At 48.1% G+C, this 22,484-nt stretch overlaps 1 long non-coding RNA gene across 1 annotated transcript in view; it reads right to left on the bottom strand.

Moving 5' to 3' along the window:
* LOC138579501 (uncharacterized) overlaps nt 1–20,748 on the bottom strand; it is a 32,404-nt gene extending 11,656 nt beyond the window's left edge. The window contains exon 1 of the long non-coding RNA XR_011304025.1: nt 20,681–20,748. This is a non-coding gene — a long non-coding RNA (uncharacterized lncRNA). The remainder of the gene's footprint in view (nt 1–20,680) is intronic.
* Nucleotides 20,749–22,484: the final 1,736 nt, after the last annotated feature.

The raw sequence follows: 22,484 nt of genomic DNA, 5'->3' as shown, positions 1-22,484 counted from the left end.
TGAAGCCACACTAGTTAATGGGCATGGGGCAGTGGGAACATATAACCCTGACAGCACAATAGTTAATGGACATGGGGCAGTGGGAGCACATCGCCTTGAAGCGATACTAGTTAATGAGCATGGGGCAGTGGCAGCACATCATCCGGCAGCCACACTAGTTAATGGGCATGGGACAGTGGCAGCACATCACCCTGAAGCCACACTAGTTAATGGGCCTAGGGCAGTGGCAGCACATCACCCTGCAGCCACACTAGTTAATGGGCATGGGGCAGTAGGAGCGCATTACCCTGAAGGCACACTAGTTAATGGGCAGTGGCAGCACATCACCCTGCAGCCACACTAGTTAATGGGCATGGGGCAGTGGGAGCGCATCACCCTGAAGCCACACTAGCTAATGGGCATGGGGCAGTGGGAACATATAACCCTGACAGCACAATAGTTAATGGGCATGGGGCAGTGGGAGCAAATCGCCTTGAAGCGATACTAGTTAATGGGCATGGGGCAGTGGCAGCACATCATCCGGCAGCCACACTAGTTTATGGGCATGGGACAGTGGCAGCACATCACCCTGAAGCCACACTAGTTAATGGGCCTAGGGCAGTGGCAGCACATCACCCTGAAGCCACACTAGTTAATGGGCATGGGGCAGTGGGAGCACATCACGTGAAGCTACACTCGCTAATAGGCCTGGGCCAGTGGCAGCACATCACCCTGCAGCCACACTAGTTAATGGGCATGGGGCAGTGGGAGCTCATCACGTGAAGCTACACTCGTTAAGAGGCCTGGGGCAGTGGGAGCACATCACCCTGCAGCCACACTAGTTAATGGGCATGGGGCAGTGGGAGCACATCACGTGAAGCTACACTCGCTAATAGGCCTGGGGCAGTGGCAGCACATCACCCTGCAGCCACACTAGTTAATGGGCATGGGGCAGTGGGAGCACATCACGTGAAGCTACACTCGCTAATAGGCCTGGGGCAGTGGCAGCACATCACCCTGCAGCCACACTAGCTAATGGGCATGGGGCAGTGGGAGCACATCACGTGAAGCTACACTCGCTAATAGGCCTGGGGCAGTGGCAGCACATCACCCTGCAGCCACACTAGTTAATGGGCATGGGGCAGCGGAAGCACATCACGTGAAGCTACACTTGCTAATAGGCCTGGGGCAGTGGCAGCACATCACTTAAAGCCATACTCGTTAAGAGGTCTGGGGCAGTGGGAGCACATCACCCTGAAGCCACACTAGTTAATGGGCATGAGGCAGTGGCAGCACATCACTTTGAAGCCACACTAGTTAATGTGCATGGGGCAGTGGGAGCGCATCACCCTGAAGCCACACTAGTTAATGGGCAGTGGCAGCACATCACCCTGCAGCCACACTAGTTAATGGGCATGGGGCAGTGGGAACATATAACCCTGACAGCACAATAGTTAATGGGCATGGGGCAGTGGGAGCACATCGCCTTGAAGCGATACTAGTTTATGGGCATGGGGCAGAGGCAGCACATCATCTGGCAGCCACACTAGTTAATGGGCATGGGGCACTGGCAGCACATCACCCTGCAGCCACACTAGTTAATGGGCATGGGGCAGTGGCAGCACATCACTTAAAGCCATACTCGTTAAGAGGTCTGGGGCAGTGGGAGCACATCACCCTGCAGCCACACTAGTTAATGGGCATGGGGCAGTGGGAGCACATCACATGAAGCTACACTCGCTAATAGGCCTGGGGCAGTGGCAGCACATCACCCTGCAGCCACACTAGTTAATGGGCATGGGGCAGTGGGAGCACATCACGTGAAGCTACACTCGCTAATGGGCCTGGGGCAGTGGCAGCACATCACCCTGCAGCCACACTAGTTAATGGGCATGGGGCAGCGGAAGCACATCACGTGAAGCTACACTTGCTAATAGGCCTGGGGCAGTGGCAGCACATCACTTAAAGCCATACTCGTTAAGAGGTCTGGGGCAGTGGGAGCACATCACCCTGAAGCCACACTAGTTAATGGGCATGAGGCAGTGGCAGCACATCACTTTGAAGCCACACTAGTTAATGGGCATGGGGCAGTGGGAGCGCATCACCCTGAAGCCACACTAGTTAATGGGCAGTGGCAGCACATCACCCTGCAGCCACACTAGTTAATGGGCATGGGGCAGTGGGAACATATAACCCTGACAGCACAATAGTTAATGGGCATGGGGCAGTGGGAGCACATCGCCTTGAAGCGATACTAGTTTATGGGCATGGGGCAGAGGCAGCACATCATCCGGCAGCCACACTAGTTAATGGGCATGGGGCACTGGCAGCACATCACCCTGCAGCCACACTAGTTAATGGGCATGGGGCAGTGGCAGCACATCACTTAAAGCCATACTCGTTAAGAGGTCTGGGGCAGTGGGAGCACATCACCCTGCAGCCACACTAGTTAATGGGCATGGGGCAGTGGGAGCACATCACATGAAGCTACACTCGCTAATAGGCCTGGGGCAGTGGCAGCACATCACCCTGCAGCCACACTAGTTAATGGGCATGGGGCAGTGGGAGCGCATCACGTGAAGCTACACTCGCTAATAGGCCTGGGGCAGTGGCAGCACATCACTTAAAGCCATACTCGTTAAGAGGTCTGGGGCAGTGGGAGCACATCACCCTGAAGCCACACTAGTTAATGGGCATGAGGCAGTGGCAGCACATCACTTAAAGCCATACTCGTTAAGAGGTCTGGGGCAGTGGGAGGCCATTACCTTGAAGCAATACTAGTTAATGGGCATGGGGCAGTGGGTGCACAACACCCTGAAGCCACACTAGGAAATGGGCCTGGGGCAGTGGCAGCACACCATCCTGAAGCCACACTAGTTAATGGGCATGGGGCAGTGGCAACACATCACTTAAAGCCATACTCGTTAAGAAGTCTGGGGCAGTGGGAGGACACCGATCTAACATGTGCACTAATGCGACTTGCACACTTGCTAAAATGGGCATCTAAACACAGACATACTCTGCACTATTATTAGATGCCCCATTTCTGAGAATGCACCATGAGGCATGAAGGTATGCAAATCAGCGGACCATTGTTATCCAAAAGAGAATAACCACTAAGGCTGGGGGGTTTCCAGCCGACCACCATCTGGGGGATGGCATTTTAGTGAGCATATTTGTGACAGATCTTAGTGAGCATTTGCAGATAGTTAACTTAGCCAAGTTACCTGGTGAAAGAGTCACCTTCAGTGAATTGAAAGATAATGGAATTGGTGTTAAATGCACGTATAAAATAGGTATTTATTAACTTTGCAAAAGTAAGACATTCATATGCTAAAACAATCCTTATTTCTTCTGTTTTACTTTGTAAATGATATATTTTTTGGGAAAGGTCTGCCCTGCTGTGACTGTAAACTTTACATTGGCATTTGGGGAACAGTTTAATCACAGCTTTGCCCTGTAGACATGACATGCAAAGAAAGCCTGCAGGTTAATCGAGCGGACAGAGAAATGTTGGCGGTTGGTTCGAAAAACTCCCACGCCCTTGGTGGTTATTCTGTTTTGAATAAAAACGTTCCGCTGATTTTCATACCTCCATACCTCAGGCTCCATAAACAACACACGCACTAAGTGTGTGGGTGTGGGGGAAGTACCGAGAGGGAAGCGAAGTGGGCGCATACTTGCCAACATTCTGTGACCAAAAAGATGTAGGATTTTTCAGGTTTCAAAAGTAATAATTCCCATAACAATGACATCACAGGAAATTACAAACCATACATTGTTGGAACAATTTAAGCATTCTAAAATACACAACCCATCAAATAGCACAACATGGAAAGACGTTAAAATGTTAAAAATGTATACTTCTGAATGGTAATTTAACACCAAATTCAATTACCTAACTTCACAGAAGGTGATCACACAGAGCTGGTGGGCAACGTTTTCCAATGCTCTGTAGCAGCAGCCCAGGCAGTACATATTTATTGCAAGTTGAACACTGAATGACATGGCGACTGATACCCCCCTCATTGTGATAGGTAGATGCTGTGTGATGGTGGTACGCTCTGCCAATCGCCTTCACTGGTGGTTCACCTAAGGTTTGTCCCAGCCAGAGTGCAGGACAGAGTCAAGTAGCTGTCAGGTCAGTGGATTGGTCTGAGTCCTATCAAAGTAATCGCCTACCAGCCCACTGTATAGACAGAGTAATTAATATGTTGCATGCTTTGTCCTGGAGCCTGCCTTAGAGTCACATAAATTACCTGCCACTGTAAAAAGCAGTAGGATCTGTCACCGAAATCTGTAGGCTTAAAAAGCAGTAGCCTACTGCCTAAATCTGTAGGGTTGGCAAGTATGTGGGCGAGTGATATGAACACAATAAGTGTGCGTGGGACGGTTCATGGACACATTGGTTGAGTGATAACTTCATGGGGAAACATTTCCAAGCTCAACTGAGGGGCTCACGTGGTAGGCTACTTGATGCCACATAATGACATGTTCCTAAAACCCCACGTCACTAACCTTTGAAGTGTACGTTTAGGAGGTAAGGGAACACGTGGATGCACAGCCACACACCTGCTGACTCAAATAGTTGACACGTGGGGGGTTCTGTATGGAAGTTTCTGCCTATCAGTTTGACATTTTTTGTATTGCATCAAGTTGCAGTAAATGTGTGTGTGGACATTGCACTGCCTTCGTTGCATATAGAAAACATGGCAAATTCCACTGGTTAAACATAAATGCCAACTAAATCCCCCCAAAAAGACAGCATGTGACACTGACAATTAGAAGAATTATTCGGAATGTGGTAGACGTGTTTTCATAGAGGTTCAGTAATTCCCCCACAAAATATGCAAGACATTGATTGGATCCAGTAGAAGAGCAATGAATGGATAAGGGCTTTGTGTTGCGTTATCAGCCTTTATAAAATGGTATGATTTTACTAGATTTTTGCATTTCTAATGAGCATACCTTTTCAGGTTCTGGCAGAAACTGTATCTGGACGCAGAAGATAGTTAATGCTTCGCTCGGGTATAGCTCGATGCTAATTTTAGTCGGTGGAAGACATATTACAGAAAAAGATACGTTTTCAATTGTTTCCTGAAGATAGGGCTTTAATCTGCCGGAGGTCAGTTGGAAGAGAATTCCAAGAATGAGGGCGGAAAGAGGAGAAAAGTCTATCACCCCATGTTGCAGTTTCTGAGAAGGGGACCACCAAAAGACCCTGTCCTGTAGATCGAAGTGATCGATTTGGGCAGCGGATTCGAATTTCTGAGGTGAGATATGCCGAAACAAGGCCATGGATACATTTAAAGACCAAGCAGAGAACCCTAAACAGGATTCTCTTCTGCACTGGCATCCAATGAAGACTTTTCCGAAACTGTGAAACAGTTGTCTTCCTTGGCAGAGCAAAAATCAGCCGAACTGCAGAGTTCCGTGCAACATGTATTCTCTGTATTTAGAATTTTTGCCAAATGCAACTCAAGTTCTTTACTGTATCAGTGAATTTTGTAGAACCACCAAACAGGGTCGGACATAAGGTGGATTGTATAGCGTTTGCTACCTATTTTTTGCAACCAAATACAATAACCTCCGTCTTTTGTGGGTTTAATTACAACTTATTTTACAGCATCCAGGTTTTAATTTTGATCGCGCAGGATAAGACTTGATCCATTGCCTCCAAAGGTTGTTAAGCCAAACTTAGATTTGAGTGTCATCAGCATACAAGTGATAACACAAGTCAAACTCAGAATAAAATGTTCAACAATGGGCGGATGTAAACATTGAACAGCAACAGAGACAAAGAAGATCCTTGGGTCACCCCAAAGTCAACAGACAAAAGTCTGAGAGATATGGACCAACCATAATCCGCTGGGTACGATCGGTTAAAAAAGACATAACCATCTGATGGCTTCATCTGAGGCCTGTGCCACCGATGGCAGTCTAGAAATAGGAATTTCAGAATTGACTGTGTTGAAGGCTGCCGGCAGGTCCAGCATGGCAAGCATGCTGATGTCACTTTCATCGGCAGCCCTCAGCAGATCATCCCAGACTGCCATAAGGGCCGTCTCAGTGATGTGGCCTGGTCTAACTCCTAACTGATGTGAATCTAGGAGATTATGTTCCTCCAGAAAACTCGGTAATTGAATGGTTTTCAGTTTTTTCCAGGATTTTAGATAGAATCTTACGGTCCAAAGTTGATTATTTTTAGCAAAGGTGTGAGAAAAGATTTATTTAGGTCTGGTGGGACACAGGCCTGGACAAGTGCGGCATAAACTAAAGTTTGAACCGCCTCACTAAGTGCATGTGCATGCCGCTTGACCAGATAGGCTGGAATCGGATCTTAGCCAAAACGAGTAGGCTTGAGTTTGCCCAGCAGATTGGCGACATCCTCAGTGTTTACCAATGAGAACGTACATTTGGGAGAGATAGTTTCCATCCCAAAATGCGTTCCTTCATTGACTGGACTAGAATCAAGGAGAGCAGATTAGGTGTCAATATTGTCTCTGATGGTTTTCATTTTTCACAAAAAATATTGAACTCGTTGGCCATTTGATATGATTATGGCAGACTGACATCGGATTAGTGAAATGTTTTTGCAAAGAGGAGGATTTTGCATTTTATAATTTCTTTTTTATATTCCTCTAAGGCCAATTTGGCCTGATGGCGGTTGGCTATATCTCTGGTCTCAAGCCATTTTTTCTCTTTTTTTCGATAGATTTTCTCGAGATTTCTTAGGTTCTGACTGTGCCATTGATTATTTTTCCTCAGGGACGTTTTCTCATTTTTTACAGGATCTATGTTGTCACAGCTAGTTTTAAGATGTAGGATAGGATTGGTATATAATTCCATACAGTTTGTGTTAGGTTGTGCATGAACCAAATCCCCCAGTAACTCCTTGCTTGAGATAAGGTCAAGGTCCTTCTTTCGGCGGAGCAGTTGGACACTGGTATTCACAGTCTTACTACAAGATGCGTGATTAAGAGGTATTGAAAAGCTCACCACACAGTTATCTGACCAGCTGACTAGAGTGTGCTCCTGGTAACATCATTTCAGCCCTCTAAATAAAACAGGATCCAAACAGTGGCCACCAATGTGGGGTCGAGGTTTGGCTAAAAATAGCAGATCGTGAGATTACGAAACATGGTGAAGATACTTGCAGTCAGATTCTTCAGAGACGTTGCACCATATGTTTACATTGCCCAAAATAATCATTTTTGAATGGTGGAGTGTTTCTGAATCCAAGTAATCATCCAAGGTGTTCAGAAATGACGTAGCTGGACCTGAAGGTCTATAACAGAGTACCAGCTGATAAGCTTCATTAGGGGATGGAATGTAGGTACAAGTCAGTATCCCAATTGGGATAGTGAAATTTGGTAACCTCAAGAGAGGCAGAGTCTCAACCAGACTTTTTAGCTCAATATCCCTTTCACAGAAAAGAAATATCCACAACATATCAGTGTTTGTCCTGCCCAGGGGCAGTCCAGCACCAAAATACTAGGCAATTCTCTTCTGAACAAGAGTACCAACAGCAACCCCAGACACATGTTTCGGCCTGCATTGGCCTCATCAGTGAGGTGGATCTGTGCCTTTCTAAGAACAGTGAGCAAGGGGTCCACGTCTGGATTACCCTAGTAATTTAGGGTGAGACCCTAAATTCCTTTTCAATATGCAAAACAGGTGGGTTCTGGGAGTCTGTCTCTACCTATACCTTTCACAGAAGAAAAGTATCCACAACATATCAGTCTTTGTCCTGCCCAAGGGCAGTCCAGCACCAAAATGCTAGGCAATACTGTTCTGAAAAAGAGTACCAACTGCAACCCCATACATGTGTTTTGGCCTGGCTGGGCTTCATCAGAGAGGTGGAGCTGTGCCTTGCTAAGAACAATGAGCAAGGGGTCCACGTCTGGATTACCCTACTAATTTAGGGTGAGACCCAAAGTTCATTTTTAATATGCAAAACAAGGGGATTCTGGGAGTCTGGTCAGAATGGCAACTGTGCCTCCTTTCTGATTCTCTCTATTATGCCATTTAATTTGGAAAGATTCAGGTACTAGGAGATGCAAGTGTGTGGTGCAGGTATTGGTAAACCATGACTGTGTCTAAAAAGCATATCGAGTTTCATGGCAGAAGTGAGCTCATTTATAGCGACTGCATTCTTAATGGCGGATTGAGCATTAATTAATGCTAACTTAGAATAAGAACTATGGTCTTCCTCTTGCCCTTGCCAGCCATGACCTTGACCTTAATGAATCATCACCTTTTCCATGAAGCAAGTGGAGTTTTAGAAACAGTGTAAATATTAGTATTATTCAGTGCCAAGAGCCAGATCTGGTTCCAAAACCTTATTCCTATTTACAAAACGAAAGGTTTGTTGTCAGTCCATTGTTTTGTGCAGCCACACATTTCTTCGTTTTTCTTTGATTCTTTTTGTTGCTATTTAAAAATGAATTTCCTCTTTAGTCATGATAGTAATACACATGATTCAGGTAGAGTCTGGCGATGCAATGACAGCACCGATGAGCTGGCTAAGGAGTCTGCAGAGACATGATATCAAAAGTACATGAACTTGGAGCAATGAGGCTAAAGTCCACCCATTGAATCAGTCCTTGGATCTGTGGAGAAGTGAAGTGAGGGATCCAGGAAGTGTCTTTCATCCAATGGATGCCATAGACGCAGATGCATGGAGACAGCAGGCAAAGGCAGTGCCACCTCACCAGTTGCGTTAACCAAATCAGAAGGGTGTATGTGGACGAAAGAGGGGGCCAGGGTGAACTTGCATGAACATGAGCTGAGTTGAACCAGGCTGAAGAAGAAGAAATATGAGCCAGAAAAGAAAGCAGTCGAGTTGTTCCTACACAAAACATAATCAGCAAATAATCTAATCTCTACAGGGATATCATGTGGAAAGGATTGGTGATCCCTGTGAGAGATTTAGATGGAGGATATTTATGGAACATCTGGGAGTTTCCAGCTGTACAATTGACTTTGGCAGCTCTGTTTGCAAACATATCTGACTGGAATACGGAATTTACACTGTGGTGCACATTATTATGCTTGTGATAAAAAAGTGTTGCTTGCCACGTGAGTTTCTTTTTCTTTTTTTGCATGTGCTGAGTGCTACACATCGGAAACCACCCAGGGGTTTATGGGTAAGGTGCAGGTGTAGCAGTGGTTGCTGGGATTGGGGAAGTAGCGGCGTTAAGAGGGCTCCAGAGGGTCTGAAGAAAAGGTAGGGTTGTGTGCAATGATCCCTGATTGCAAAGAGGTTATTTGTAGAGTAGGATTTTCAGGTCCGAGGATGGGGTCAGGGCAGCCTTACCTACACCTGTAGGGACTGAATTCAATTGGCATCGAGTGGAAAGTGGGAAAGATGGGGGCCATCTTCCTTGCTGCTGGTACCCAATGGGGACAGCACGGTGCAGCATGTAATCATGTGTGTGAAGGTGTAGGTGGGGGAGAAGAGGAATGGCTGTGTCTGTTGGCATGTTGGAATCCATCCAGTGGAGTTAAAGGTCTGTGGTGGCATTTGGGGTGCAAGGACGGGGAAGCAGGCGAAATGAAGGTGCACGTGGTCACCTATGAGCGGGGATGAAGATTCATGATAAGCTGATCTGTGCAAGAGCAAAGGAGATGGAAGGAAGATGTTTGAGGGCACAAGAGGATGTGTGAGGCGGAATGATGCTTCATGATGATACAGGATTGTCTATATGAGTAAGCCAAAAGGGCGTGAAGGTATACATGCCATGTGAGGGAATGTAAGGGGGGTGCCTGAGGCTGTACCAGGGTGAGGGATGAGGAATGAAGGTGCATGTGTGCAAGTCGCCATTGTTAAGACGGATTTCTGAACTCTGTCCTGGTGGCGCAGAAGTTCAGAAGGCCAACCTAATTACTTGGAACAGGGTAACCTCTGGACGAGCCAGACCAATCAAGGTAGCGATCGCGGCGGTCAAGACTAGGTCTCAAGAGGGGTGAGGGTGACTGAAAGCCCGCAATGAGCACACAAAGCAAGAGCGCTTACAAACTACTCCAAACAGTTGTTATATCAAAAATATAAACACATTTATTTTAAGGCCTTTAAAACAATGACCGTAGCGAGAAAATCACAATATCACAATATTAAACCAACACATACCATATCAACACAATATATATACAAATACACAGTCGCAAGCGTTTAAAGCACGAAATATGTAGTCCACCTGAAAGGAAAGGAAAACAGGCAGTGCGATAACGCTTTAGACTCAGTTCGCCTTCAGAGGCACCTAACTAGATGGAAGTCCGAGCCCTGCGAAGAGTGGAGCCTTGTGCTCAAAGTACCTGCCACGCCGGTGCCAACGGGCAAAAGGGGAAGCTCTTCGGAGGAAGTCAGGCAGTTCGGGTTAGTGCACAGCAGAAGGAGAACAGGTTCCGCAACTCAAGCGCAGCCTCCACAGCGGGCAGAAGCAGAGCGCGAGTACGGCCAAAAGGGTGCTGTTTTTACACAGCAGGGAAAAGCAATGGGATACTGCAGGAGGGCGACCAGATCCTAGCTAAACTACTCACCGGTCCCCGAAGCAAGCAGACCCAGGCTTCTCCACGTTAGTTTCAGCAGCTGGCAGGTTCAGAAGAGCAGGGAACGCCTCGTAGTCGTGTAGAGCAAAAAGACGCCCCAATCGACGAAACCAGCACAGTTTGTTGCCGCAGCAGGACAACGGAGCGGCCGTGTGTATTCGAGCCAAATGTACACTCCTCCCTTCAGACCTGGGGACGCCAAGCGTACGAAGCGTGGGAGAGTGACAAGGACTCGAAATACAACACAACCTGGCGGCGGTTACAGAGCAGGACTCCCTTGTAAGCTGGTCAGTCAACTGGATGGCCCAGAGACACTTCCGAAGGCTTACTTGGCAGGAGATGATGAAGTCGCCGGGAATAGCTGTTCCTGCTATTCCAAAGGTCGAAGCACCAGTACAGGCCTTCTGGTTCGATCCAAGGAGGAAAGGGTTTCACAGGACGACAGCAGTGCAAAGGAGGATTCCTTCAGCGGGTCACCAGCGATTCCTCGGTCCAGCCTCTTGGTTGCAGGATACTTGGCTCCTGTATTCCTTCGTTCGTGAGAACTCAGGAGATCGACATGGTAGTGGTGTTTCCAGCCCCCTCTTATCCACCGTTCCCTTCGCGCCAAAACGGAGGGGAGCCAATGGGAGATCCGCTCATCAACACACATACCATACGTGGACCAATCACGGACCACGGTGGTCCCAGGCATTCACACTGCCCTAGACTCTCTGGCACCCAGGATGTGTATTGGGACCAGACATCCCAGCCCACACCCTGGAGGCACACAAACGACATGTAGAAGCCCGCGAAAGCAACCACGTTTCGCGGGAAAGTACATGCCCAAATAAGGAAGGCCCCGGGTCGCTCGACCTGGGGAAGGTGAAGGGAGCAAGACGGTCAGTGGACAAGACAAAGGAGCCTCGTGGTCTGGCCATTTTGGGAGCCAGGCCACCATTTTGGGTTCAGTGCGAAAAACGTGCTCAGAACGCCAAAAAGAGCTCAAAATAAACAAAACGATCGCTGCCACCATTCGAGTCCCTGAATGACTTGCACCGATCAAATACCATCCTAAAAGAGTATCTAGGGCCTGTAGAAGGCTAGAGACCCAAGAGAGCTGTAACTTAGCTTACAGTGCCCTCTTGTGTCATGTTGCACTAAAGCCGCAACACGATAAAAGAAACTACGGGAAACAGCGTTCCCCGGTACTGACTGTCTTAAGGGCATGTCAGTTTCCCCGTAAGAAAGGAGCGAAAGCCCCGAGGAGTGCGGCAGAAGGCTGTACTTCTCTGGCAAAGTCAAGAACAAGGTTAAAAACAATAGCAAAAAGTTTAGGGGTTGCCACATGGAAGGAAAATTACCTGCAATCATGAAATCTTTCCTAACACTCGCCCCTCCCAGACTATGGACAGGGGGAACTAATCCACCCCTGGATGAGTCTCTTGTTCAGGTCGGTTAAACATTCTGGACAACCCATCAGCATTGCTATGTTGGACACCTGGCCTTTGCTCAATAGTGAAGTCGAAGCCTTGTAGACTTATGGACCACCTAAGCAACTTTGGATTCTCCCCCTTCATGTTCATTAGCCACTTTAACGGCTTATGGTCAGTCTGCACAGTGAAGTGGGTCCCATAGAGGTAGGGCCTCAGCTTCCTTAGGGCCCACACAACAGAGAAACATTCTTTCTCTACCGTGGACCATCTGAGCTCTCTGTCCTTAAGCTGGCAACTAATAAAACCGATAGGGTGTTCCTTACCCTTCTCATCTACTTGTGATAGTACAGCTCCTATCCCAGTGTCAGAGGCATCCGTCTGCACGATAAAAGGTCTTTGATAATCAGGGGCCCTTAGGACAGGGGCCTGGCACAAGGAGTCTTTTAAGCCATTGAAGGCCTTCTCACACTCGTCGGTCCAAGTTACCTTCTTGGGTTTCTTCGGAGTTGTGAGGGCAGTCAGAGGAGCAGCTATGGTGCCATAGTCTGCCACAAAATTGCGGTAATACCCAGTGAGTCCTAAGAAGGCTCTCACTTGGGTTTGCGTAGTGGGGGTAGGCCAGTCTTGTACTGCTTGTACCTTACTGGATAGAGGCTGTCTCCTCCCTCCACCTACTTTATGTCCAAGGTAAACCACTGAGCCTTGTCCATTTTGGTGAGGGGCCACTCGGACACCCTCAAAAGAGCTTTCTGAAGGACTGCTTTTGAACAGGTCGGGGAGAGGTTCAGACTCCTCTTCCTCAACGTCTGAAGCCAATAGCAGTGCTGCGATTTCGCCGCTTGGGACGAAAGCCTTCAGCCTATTCACGTGAAACACTTTTGGAGCCTGTCCAGGCCTTCCAAGGTCCACTGAATAGTTAACCTCACCCAGGGACTCCACCACTGGGTAAGGGCCTGACCATTTGTCCTGTAAAGCTCGAGGCCTTATGAGATTCATGATCAGGACTTGCTGACCAAGTGTAAAGTTGATGAGGGAAGCTTTCTGGTCGTACCAATGTTTCACCAGCGCTTGCCCTGCCTTCAATTTATCACTAGCCAAGCCCATCAGAAGCACCTTCCGTTTTCTGAGCCCTAGCACATAATCAACTACATTGGTAGTAACAGGGGGAGTGGGCATCTCCCATCCCTCTTTGACGATGGCTAAGGGTCCCCGTACGGGATGACCGAACAGAAGTTCGAAGGGGCTGAAGCCAACACCCTCCTGTGGCACCTCTCGGTAGGCAAACAGTAAGCATGAATCAAGAAGATCCCATTTTCTTCTCTGAGGCTCCTCCAGAGCCCCAATCATGCTCTTTAACGTCCTGTTAAAACGCCCCCCCAGACCATTGGTCTGGGGGTGGTATGCAGAAGAGAACCTGTAGGTGACCCTACATTCTATCCACATAGCCTGCCTATACTTTGACATAACGTTGCTGCCATCATCCGGCACAACTTCTTTAGGGAAGCCAACCCTAGTAAACATGCCGAGTAAAGCTTCTGCAACTGGCTTGGCAGTTACAGTTGTAAATGGGACGGCCTCAGGATACCGGGTTGCATGGTCGACCAGCACCAGGATAAACCTATTGCCTGAGGATGTTTGCGGGTCAAGGGGACCAACGATGTCGATCCCTACCCTTTCAAATGGTACCCCCACAACTGGGAGCGGTACCAACGGAGCTTGGATTGTCGCGCCAACCTTACCAGACAACTGGCAGGCGGCACAACTCCTGCAGTGACTTTCTACTTGCTCCCCCATCTTGGGCCAGTAGAAGTGCATGGATAACCTTTGCTTGGTCTTCCTCATACCGAGGTGACCAGCGAGGGGAACTTCATGCGCCAACTGCAGGAGGAAGGGCCTAACAGCAAGGGGAACCACCAACCTCCTATGGTCTCCTTCTGTAGACTCTGTGGGCTCACTATACAGGAGTCCACCTTCCCAATAAATCCTATGCTTCCCAGGAGGTTCACCCTCAAGCTGGGAGCAGGCCTGTCTCCTTAGGCCTTCCAGAGATGGGCACTCACGTTGGCCTTTACTGAATTCGTCCCTATCAGGACCTCCTTCAACTAACAAGTCTTTTAGTTCAGGATGATCGTTGGGGTCGAATACTTCAGGCATCGCCACCTCCTCGTCAGGCCCGGGCGATTGACCAACTTCCTCCACCGCAGTGGTAGGCGAGCTCGGGGGAATATTCTCTTTCCCTCGTTTTGACTTGTAGACTCCTTTCGCCTTGGGTTTCCCCTTCGGCTGGGGCGGCGTATTGGACTTGGCCAATGCTGCCCGTGCTTGAGACCGTGTGTAGGGTCTTTCGGCAGTGTCTCCTACGAGCCCTAAAGCTCTGAGATCATTACCTAACAAGACCTTTCCCGGGACGTTTCTCTGAATGCTCACTGGAATCCTGACTGCTGTACCATTTAAAGTAAGATTTACAGGGATCACATGAAACATACGGAGGGGGCCGTCAGCCAACTTAATGGGCATCAGAGTAGCTCTGGCAACTTCCTCTGAATCTACCAAGGTAGAATCCACTACAGTGCGACTGCACCCACTATCCCTAAGAGCTGGAGTATCCACTCCATTGATCAGCACACTGTCTTTAAAGTAGTGCTTGGTATTATCCGGAATCCTAGCATAAGCCTCTGCGACTTTAGGCTCCCAGGAACCCAGGGACACTAAAACTACCTCAGCCTCTATCCCGCTGGGAAATGAGTCTGAGGAGAAGGATGCTCCTGTAATCTCTTCTTCCTCGTAGGAGGAGAAGGCCAGATTAGCGGAGTGGACCCCCAAAGGTCTAACCTTACACCGGGGATCCCCCTTCACATGGTCAGTTGCTCCACAAGAAAAACAAGCCCCAGTGGGTCTGTTTACGTAGGGAGGCTTATTGTAACCAGAGTTCTGTTTCGGAGGCGAACCTCCACTACCCTGTGAGTTCTCTTGTGTCTTACCCTTGTTTTTCTTTTTGTGGCCCTTATGGGAAGAAGATTTAGCAGATTCCCCACCCTCCATATCTTTGGACTTTTTCCCTTCCTCCTGCTTACCAGGATGAGTTTTGTCCTTATGGGACACTCGATGTGACACCCATAAGTCTGCTGCAATGGCCAGCTTCTTAGGATCTATCTCCTTCGAATCGGCCAAATGCTGCTTAAGCTCCGGGGAAGAAGAAGCAAAAATATGTTCCAGCATGACAAGATTTATCATGCCTTCGAAGGTAGAAACCTTATAACCTTCGACCCAGCCAGTTAAGTTTTTCAAAAATTCAGCGACATAAGATACCCAAGTACCACCTTCCTTTTTCTTATACTCTCGAAAACGCTTTAAATATTGGGCCGGAGTCTTCCCAAACTTTAAAATGAGAGTTTGCTTTAACATTGCGAAATCAGCCCGCTCAGCCTTCGACATTTCCATAATGGCACTACAGCCAGAATGGGGCAGTCTACTGAGCAACCACGCAATCTTATCAGCATTGTCAACTTCTTGAACCTCGCATGCATACTCAAACGCATTCAGCCAGCCCATAATGTCATTCCTTTCTTCATACACACTGAGCAGATCTTTCGGAAACCGTGGATGAGAGGAAGCCCCAGACCCATGTCCAGGACCCTTGGACCCATTTGCAACCTGAAGCTTGGCCAGTTCCAACTGGTGATCCCTGTCTTTCTGTTTTTCTGCCTGTTCGATTTTTAGTTTGGCTATGCTGAATTCAAGCTCCTGCTGCCTAAACCGCAGCTCTTGCTTCTTGAATTCAAGCATAGCATCCCCATCAACACTGGCAGAGGAAACATTAGACATCTCGTCCTCCCTGTCCTCGTGGTCGCGATGGATCAGTGCAGCGGCAGAACCGTCGGTTCTACCAGTGAGAGCAGCCCCACCACCTTCTGCACTGTCCTCAGAAGTTATAGCGTCAAGCTGCGCTTCTTGCCACGCCACGATTCTCTGGATCATTTCCAATTTTGTGCCTTGAGAGGAAACACCTCTCTCCGCACACATCTTTTTCAGCGTTTCTGATTTGGAAGCATTTAAAGTTAACAAGGTATTTGTTTCCATACTGTTTGATAGGACTATGGCCTTTTTAAAGTTATACTACAACAATTCACTACGTGTACTGGTTGGAATAACCTGAAATGCCTTAGTTCGAGCGCAACACTGGATACCTTCAGTCGTATCCCACCGCTGTACACCAATTTGTTAAGACGGATTTCTGAACTCTGTCCTGGTGGCGCAGAAGTTCAGAAGGCCAACCTAATTACTTGGAACAGGGTAACCTCTGGACGAGCCAGACCAATCAAGGTAGCGATCGCGGCAGTCAAGACTAGGTCTCAAGAGGGGTGAGGGTGACTGAAAGCCCGCAATGAGCACACAAAGCAAGAGCGCTTACAAACTACTCCAAACAGTTGTTATATCAAAAATATAAACACATTTATTTTAAGGCCTTTAAAACAATGACCGTAGCGAGAAAATCACAATATCACAATATTAAACCAACACATACCATATCAACACAATATATATACAAATACACAGTCGCAAGCGTTTAAAGCACGAAATATGTAGTCCACCTGAAAGGAAAGGAAAACAGGCAGTGCGATAACGCTTTAGACTCAGTTCGCCTTCAGAGGCACCTAACTAGATGGAAGTCCGAGCCCTGCGAAGAGTGGAGCCTTGGGCTCAAAGTACCTGCCACGCCGGTGCCAACGGGCAAAAGGGGAAGCTCTTCGGAGGAAGTCAGGCAGTTCGGGTTAGTGCACAGCAGAAGGAGAACAGGTTCCGCAACTCAAGCGCAGCCTCCACAGCGGGCAGAAGCAGAGCGCGAGTACGGCCAAAAGGGTGCTGTTTTTACACAGCAGGGAAAAGCAATGGGATACTGCAGGAGGGCGACCAGATCCTAGCTAAACTACTCACCGGTCCCCGAAGCAAGCAGACCCAGGCTTCTCCACGTTAGTTTCAGCAGCTGGCAGGTTCAGAAGAGCAGGGAACGCCTCGTAGTCGTGTAGAGCAAAAAGACGTCCCAATCGACGAAACCAGCACAGTTTGTTGCCGCAGCAGGACAACGGAGCGGCCGTGTGTATTCGAGCCAAATGTACACTCCTCCCTTCAGACCTGGGGACGCCAAGCGTACGAAGCGTGGGAGAGTGACAAGGACTCGAAATACAACACAACCTGGCGGCGGTTACAGAGCAGGACTCCCTTGTAAGCTGGTCAGTCAACTGGATGGCCCAGAGACACTTCCGAAGGCTTACTTGGCAGGAGATGATGAAGTCGCCGGGAATAGCTGTTCCTGCTATTCCAAAGGTCGAAGCACCAGTACAGGCCTTCTGGTTCGATCCAAGGAGGAAAGGGTTTCACAGGACGACAGCAGTGCAAAGGAGGATTCCTTCAGCGGGTCACCAGCGATTCCTCGGTCCAGCCTCTTGGTTGCAGGATACTTGGCTCCTGTATTCCTTCGTTCGTGAGAACTCAGGAGATCGACATGGTAGTGGTGTTTCCAGCCCCCTCTTATCCACCGTTCCCTTCGCGCCAAAACGGAGGGGAGCCAATGGGAGATCCGCTCATCAACACACATACCATACGTGGACCAATCACGGACCACGGTGGTCCCAGGCATTCACACTACCCTAGACTCTCTGGCACCCAGGATGTGTATTGGGACCAGACATCCCAGCCCACACCCTGGAGGCACACAAACGACATGTAGAAGCCCGCGAAAGCAACCACGTTTCGCGGGAAAATACATGCCCAAATAAGGAAGGCCCCGGGTCGCTCGACCTGGGGAAGGTGAAGGGAGCAAGACGGTCAGTGGACAAGACAAAGGAGCCTCGTGGTCTGGCCATTTTGGGAGCCAGGCCACCATTTTGGGTTCAGTGCGAAAAACGTGCTCAGAACGCCAAAAGGAGCTCAAAATAAACAAAACGATCGCTGCCACCATTCGAGTCCCTGAATGACTTGCACCGATCAAATACCATCCTAAAAGAGTATCTAGGGCCTGTAGAAGGCTAGAGACCCAAGAGAGCTGTAACTTAGCTTACAGTGCCCTCTTGTGTCATGTTGCACTAAAGCCGCAACACGATAAAAGAAACTACGGGAAACAGCGTTCCCCGGTACTGACTGTCTTAAGGGCATGTCAGTTTCCCCGTAAGAAAGGAGCGAAAGCCCAGAGGAGTGCGGCAGAAGGCTGTACTTCTCTGGCAAAGTCAAGAACAAGGTTAAAAACAATAGCAAAAAGTTTAGGGGTTGCCACATGGAAGGAAAATTACCTGCAATCATGAAATCTTTCCTAACAGCCATCTTCTAGGTGCGTGCTGGAGACGGGCACTTTAGGGCAAGTGAAGTTGTAATTATGAGGACGAGTGACGAGTGATGAGTGTTATGAGGCTTGCCTGTAGGTGCGGGAAGATGTGTGAGTGAAAGTGGCATAGACTCAGGTGCCATGAGGGAAAGTGCTGGAATATGCATTGATGCATGTTGCATGATGAGGAATTGGGGGCATGTTGTGGAGTACTTTGAGGGGAGCGATTTCCTTGACTTTTTACAGGTGAACAAGGAAAGTGTATCTGGGTCAGGGAGTAAGAGCTTATAAGAGGAATGACTGTGAGAAGTGTATTCTGTACAGGTTTTGTACAGGAAATAACAGATGTCTGAAAGTTGAGAAGAGGACGCAAAACTCCCACAAATGCTGTGGAGCGGTTTGCATCCTCTTCCCAACTTGAGATGTGTGAAGTTAAAACATAACTGCATGAATGTGCACCATAGATTCATTTGCATGAAGTCCAGGTCATTCTTTTGGGGTGTGATCAGGTGGTATTAGTAAGATAACCACCCAAGGAACGTATGATGACTAATCTGGTTGCTTGGATTGTCTGCTGAATCTACTGGCAATTCCGGGTTGCAAGTAAACCCACAGCTACTTTCATAGGAACGCCCCCCTTCACTACCTGGCCTCCTGCCTCTGCAATGCGTTGCTCCCCCATGACCCACATTTTATTCCTCAACCCCTTGGCCGCACTTTCTACTCTATCATTTGGGAAGTCAAGTAAAGTGAAAAGTGCCTCTTTAAAAAAACACCTTGACTTGTGCCATGGCGGCCATATTAATAAACAAGCATTGGCAATGCCAATAGTTTTGGGGTTTACTGCTGTTCTTTGCATTTTCTATTCATAGGCACCATGTTGCAAGGAGGAGAGTGCAACGTTTTAAAGGATGATGCAATAAGGGGTGTAGGTGTGCAATGGAATGAGAAGGGGAATAGAGCAATGGAGGAAGCCATTGATAGAGGGTGGCAATGACGAGCAAGAGGTAATATGAGCGAGAAAGGGTGAGAGAGTAAGAGAAAAAGTTAGTGTGAGAGGAAGGATGAGAGAAAAAGTAAGGGCTGAGAGCAAAGGTGAGAGTTGGGGAAGACGGAATAAAGGGATATGTTCAAGAGTGCCAGAGAGGGAGCGACAGCGCATGCAGGGAGAGAGAGTGACAGTGTGTGCGGGGAGAGAGAGAGGGAGCAGCAGCATACGTGGGGGGAGAGAGTGCGACAGTGTATGCGGGGAGAGACAGAGAGAGCAGCAGTGCACGTGGGGGGAGAGAGAGCGACAGCGCATGGAGAGAGCGACAGCGTGCAGAGAGAGAGTGCAGCAACGTGCACAGAGAGCCCAATTGTTGGAGAAATAGATGACACAGCAGCAATAGAAGCCTTTGCGGAAGCAACATCTCAGAGAATGCCCTCATTTTGATACTGAACATAAACATGGGAAAATGAAGAGGAACTTTTGTTTATAATATTGTTGTGTACATCACATAATACATCACGGGCGTGCATTTACATACACGTATGTTCTTGCTCGGTCATCCTTTATTGCAATGCGTACGCACGTCAAAGGGCGCTGATAACACGAATTATATATCGGCTTAGCAAGGACTTGTTTATGGGAGGAGAGACCCACTCCTTTCAGAGTTGTAATGTAGATTTTCAAGTTGTCTCTTGGTTGAGGCCTTCCATATACAATATGGATACAAAGGTTATGGGATCGTATGGCCGTGGAATCTTTGATGTGCTCTGTGCTACATCCACGCGGAGGCAGCACCGCTATGAAGCCCCGCCTGCAGTGTGGATGCCACGAAAAATACTTCCCTTATTCGGAAAAACAAAAACACATCCTACAGTACCTCCACGTAGACAGAACAGCGCACAAATATAGCCATCAACACGAAGCGCTAGGCAACAACACCATGAAGCCTCAACCGCAGCGTCGATGCTGTGAAAAAGACTTCCCTTGTTTGGAAAAACAAAAACACATCCTACAATACCTGCACAGAGACCGCACAGTGCAGAAAAGTAGCCATCAACATGCAGCGCTAGGCAACAACACCATGAAGCCTCAACCGCAGGATGGATGCTGCGAAAAAGTCTTCCCTGGAAAAACAAAAACACATTGCACAATACCCAGGCGGTGCGGCAGCCGCACTGGGAACATAAACACAACATTAACATGCAGCGCGCGGGCCACACAGGCACCAAATGTTCCGGTGAACAACCGATGCATTAATATTGGGCCCAGCCTCGGCCGGGCAGGAAAGGACAAGGCCCGCGAAGGGCACTACCTTACCAGGCCGTCCCAGGCACAGCACAACCAAATGCGCCAAAACCAAAAAGGCCCCAAACAGGGCGGCTGAACATTGCAGAGGACTGATGAAAACCGTGGTATTGAACTAACCTTAGCTTACATTTAAAACGGACAGCAGTTAACGAGAGGGAGAGAGTGAACTGTCTTTCCACGCTGACAGCCTCTGTTTGTAGAAGCAATGGTTACTAGAGCGATGCAGGGAAGGAGGAAGCACGCGGTGTTAAACAGAAGTGGATCTCGTGAAATCACTCGGTCCGCCGGTGAAGACAGTGTCGCAACTCCCAACAGTTCCTCAAAAGGAAACTGTCAGTCTTAACCCATCCCATCAAGGACGAGTTCATTTAGTCTCCAAACAATTCATGTGTCTTTATAATACGGTTTCTCGTGACAAATCACATTACAATTTCGGGATAGATAATATCACTATCATTAGGGCCACTCTTTCTTCTAATAATAATAATCTGCAATTATTGCTTTAATACTGCTGGCAAAGTATCGCAATCCAGACACCTTCTTTGTTAGTATGTTAATGCAGTACATGAACAATGGACCGATAGGGCCTTAACTCAATTCACTTTCTAGTCGATATCTATGTCAAAATGGGCAGGGCCGGCCTTAGCCATTAGCCCCCCGCCACCAATCTCGGGGGAGTCTTTCAAGGGCTCCCCCAAGGTGGCGTAGTGGGAGAAGGTGCTGCAGCTAAGGCCGGCCCTGAAAACGGGCACCCGCTCTGGGATTTTGAGTTGAGTTGTGGCTGAATTTTAATTTTAATATGGATAAATACCTCTTCCTTGAACACATCAAAGCTACCCATTTTCCACCTTTTGGAATGTGCTTTGAAACTTAAATTCATTTGGTTAGTTTGTATGCGTTATGCAGTTGTGTCTTTCATCGCTATTTGTTGTGTTCTGACTAGGGTTTGTTACGTAAGTGATGTAGGGTTGGAATGTTGAGGTGTGGAATGTTACCTGCAGTGGGTTCCATTGTTGGCGGTTGACCAGGACCTGGCCAGAGTGAGGGGCTGGTGGATGTTTCTAAAACCTGTATTTTACCTCATCTATATCGCCAATGTTACGTTGGGTGCCTGGCTAATAATGACACTGACATCTTTGCAGGAGCAGTCAACTTCTTTACTGGGCTCCAGGTACATCATACAAGTTAATCAGGTCAGGTAAGTACAAAGGGACCGGAACAGCCACCAGCATCCTCTCTGTCACCCCATCATCTCAACTGACATTCATGGAACCACTCATAACATAACATTCTCTCACTCAGCACTCCACGTAAGTCACTCACAGCATTCCATCCATACAAAGCCAGGGGCAGGTAAAGCTAATTGCAAAACTATGTCACCTAACCTCATTTTGAAAACAATGGATGCCACAGAGTTTGGGTTGCATGAAATATGTCACCTAAGTATGTCATTGAAATGTATTTTCGTTTAAGGGATTCTTTTTTTTCACGACGTCTAAATAGAAACGCATTCGTCATTTTTTTCTGGATGGCACATGACCAGCAAAAACCTTTATGGTTTAGTTTTGTATTTATTTACACACTGCTGTCTGTTTCTAAGAATGCTGCTGCATTTAACCCATCTGGAAATTAGCTTCTTAAACACACGCAGCCTTGTGCACGATCCTCCTCCTCCTTGCTGTTGTTCAAAGGGTGAAAATGCTGCGGCTTTACAACTTTAAACGTATTAAAAATAACCTCAGCTTTCCTAGGACTCCCCTGCGCGATAATTGTGCCATAGCCCCCTCTTCTTCCGCCTTCTCCAACCGTTACTGGAACCGGTGGGATGCACTCAGCCAACGCGAGACACAGTTGAGAGGAGGAAAGAGTCTGACTGCGCATGCGCCGCTGTGTGAGAAGGCCCACGCAATCTTGCATATCT

Source organism: Ambystoma mexicanum, chromosome 3p, assembly GCF_040938575.1.
Source record: "Ambystoma mexicanum isolate Mex_15411 chromosome 3p, UKY_AmexF1_1, whole genome shotgun sequence".
NCBI classification, from domain to species: Eukaryota; Metazoa; Chordata; class Amphibia; order Caudata; family Ambystomatidae; genus Ambystoma; species Ambystoma mexicanum.
The sequence above is the reverse complement of the archived record's forward strand: the minus strand, read 5'-3'. Positions and strand labels throughout refer to the sequence as shown.